We start from the raw sequence: 3,231 nt of genomic DNA on the forward strand, positions 1-3,231 counted from the left end.
TATCCATGATTCTGACATATGCTTTTGTGCTCTCTCCCTCTCTCGCCTTCATTCCCTTGACTTCTGACAGGGCTGGTGTCCACCCAGGTTGCACTGTGCTGGTCTAGTCGTATGAGGAAGGAAGGGTTAGTATGGGAACAGGAAGCTAGGTGCAAGGATGAAGGATGGGAGTAGAGTGCAAACAGAGGCCTACTTTATACCCACCAAAGACTGGTAACGCCTTGATTCCTACTCCGACTTTGAAGTGGACTGAAAAAAAGCCATTTTCACATGCTTTCCAGCCCAAAATCCCAGGAAGAGCACCACAGACTGAAGTCTTATGTCCCTGATGCTTTTTATATAACCTCCATCTGAACAACTGCAATGACTTTTAACAGCATTCCCATAAAAAACTATGGCAATATTCAAGACCTCTGCCTTGCTCCTGAGCCTGGCCTACATCATTCAGATGGGTGAGGAAGCAGACTGGATCTCTTCAGGTACCCCATGCACCACTTTCCTTTGACTCCAGAAGACATCAGTCTGCAGAACAAGTCACCATTACCACACGCCAATGCCTTTCCTGCCCATCTCTCTCCATTCGGCATAGCTACTCAAAGATGTGAATATGGCTGCAGACTGCATGGGCTATTTGCCTGCCCGAGGGAGCAGATCCAGGCTGCAAGAGCTTGTAAATCAACTCTTTGCATCCTGGTATATTCAGCAAGTTGTTTTGCTCATCCTACGGTGCTGGAAGGTCATGAAATCCCAACAAACAACCTTCATGCTATGTTAACAATGTCTTTGCTCAAGGTACTCTCTGGTATCATATTTCCTTGGAATTACAGAGAAATCTTCTTCTGTAATAAATCTGGAATTACACACATAAATCTCAGGGGAGTTGGGCATGGACAGGTATACAACGGTATTTAACTTCTGATGAAGTTATGAAACTTATTCTAAAATGGCACTGTTCCACATATTATCCTTAGGAAAAAAAATAGCTTTATCTCAAAGTGCCTGAACGGCCTCACAAAGACCTATAAATATCCACTTCAGCCATTTTATATGCATGTGTGTTCCAGTGGATGTGATCTGATGTAGCTTATTAGCCAAACGTATTCAGCTCCTTGTCTGAAAGCTTTAATAAGTTAATAAATAATGCATTCTTTATTTTTAGATCTATCTGTTAACGTTGCACATAGCTCAAATGGCATATGGATGCCAGGGACTACAAAACATTTGGAAGTCTCATTCCTCTGCTTTTTGATAATCCCTCTTCCTCCTGCTGAGGACATTTCCATCCTTGTGATTGCTTTCATGTGGCCCCATCCTCTTGCATGAAAGCAGATACCACAAATAATATGTGAGGAGGCTAAAGGACCAGTGATGTGAAAATTGCTTCAGTACTAATTCTAAATGTAGGCACATTTTCCCTGAATACAAGGACAAGAGAACACAAGGTGAATGGTGCCAATGATAGTTACTTCTACTCCTTCAAAACGGCTTCTGCAATAAATCCTTGGGACTACTGGGAGGGGACAGATTTTTACACCATTAGGTTTCATGTATAGGCATCTTACCTATAGGCCATTCCATCTTTCATGTGCTCCTGCTGAGGAAAGATGTGTGTGTGTGTGTGTATGTAATATTTATACACATATATATGTACATACGTATATATATGGAGAGAGCAAGAGAGAGAAAGGCACATAGGTATGCACTACAAAACGAACTGTATTTTTTTTAAACATATGGATTTAATGCTCTTGAATTTATATTTTCTGTCTATTCAGAGGAAAGTTTTGTTCTGGGCAAAAGGCATCATGTTTATTATCATCTTTCTGTCATGCGCTAATCCTAGCCCTAACCCTAGGTGAAGTCTATCTAAGTTTACCCTAATGGTCAAGTGTCGTTATAGGATGGACTTGCTGCTGTCACATTCCTTTCCCATGAGTATAGCAATGATGTCAGTGCTGTCAGTAAGTATTATTTTTTGATTCATTTATTTATTTGGTACAGTACCTGCTGATCTGAAAACTTTGTTTCTGACATCTGTTTCTGTTTGCTTGCTGAATGCCTCTGCTGATGCTGCGTTTTCCTTGCCAGGATGCACATTTTGATAAGGTCTCCTTTGCATGCCATGGACCTGATGGATAGAACGGTCTCTGCATTTTGATGTGGATAACAAAATAATCCACCTGGGGGAAAAAAGGAACACAAATGAGAGCTCATAATGCAACACTGCTGCCAAAACACTGGTGCTATTCCCTAGTATGCATGGAGATGAATTACAAGCAACATCAAAGGGTTGTTTAGTCACTCTCTGTAGGCTTTGTAGCAATCATTTCTGAAACTTGAACAGCATTTTAAAGGAAACTTGAACAATATTTCACCATCTTCCTTCAAGAGCCTTTTCAAAACCCCTTTTTCCATAACACACTCACAGAAGACTACAATTTAGTAAAACTGGAGAATGGTGTGTGTGTGGTGATCTTTGCAGCTGCTAGGTAAGCGTTCAATGTAATCCTGCCACTTTGGTTGATCTGCCTCCCCTTGTCTCTTACCCTTACTGCCATTTTTATCTCTCCGTCTCTCATGTCTTGCTTAGGAGACTGCAGTTCTTCAGGGATGAGATTGTCATTGGTGCAAAGTCCCACCACTCCCAACACAACGGGCTGCCGAGGTGGTTGTTGTGCAGTTGCCCTCAGATACGGCTGTTGAATCTACTCTGCAAAGTCCCATTATGAGAGGCAAGATATCTCATGGGGTCCAAAAGAGTTTGGAAAGTCTCTTGGTTCCATAGGGAAATCCTCACTGAATGATAAGTCCCATGGGCTAAAAAAACTGGAACAAATTAAGTCTCTGAGCTTTCTCCTTGGAGTCATAATGTTCCTGAAAATGCTGGCTTAACATTAAGGTAGCAATTAGATTTGATGAGATGGGAGATAAGCAAATAGTATCTGGGTCTTGGATTTGGCGAAATGGGAGTTGGAGTGGGTTGGGGGGGAAGAAGGGAACCATATTGAAAATGTCACTGTGTAACAATATCTAAATGAGTATCTCTGTGACAACTGAATCCTGATTTCCTATAACTGTCCTCTGCAGATTCTCTAATGTTTAATACAGAGATTTTAGGCTTGGACCTGAAGGAAACTTTGCATGCCAAAAAGTTGTGCGTTTTTTCCAACTATATCAGCTGCTTTAATAAAAGGACCTCACTTCTCCACCTATTTTCATAACTATTTTCTG

The 3,231-nt window shown here is 41.3% G+C and overlaps 1 long non-coding RNA gene across 1 annotated transcript; it reads left to right on the plus strand.

Moving 5' to 3' along the window:
• Positions 1-1,871: 1,871 nt before the first annotated feature.
• Positions 1,872-2,941, plus strand: LOC106491194 (uncharacterized). Its single transcript, XR_001293735.2, has 3 exons — positions 1,872-1,961; positions 2,089-2,489; positions 2,591-2,941. It is a non-coding gene; the product is annotated as an uncharacterized lncRNA (long non-coding RNA).
• Positions 2,942-3,231: the final 290 nt, after the last annotated feature.

This window comes from Apteryx mantelli, chromosome 2 (genome assembly GCF_036417845.1).
Source record: "Apteryx mantelli isolate bAptMan1 chromosome 2, bAptMan1.hap1, whole genome shotgun sequence".
NCBI lineage: Eukaryota > Metazoa > Chordata > Aves > Apterygiformes > Apterygidae > Apteryx > Apteryx mantelli.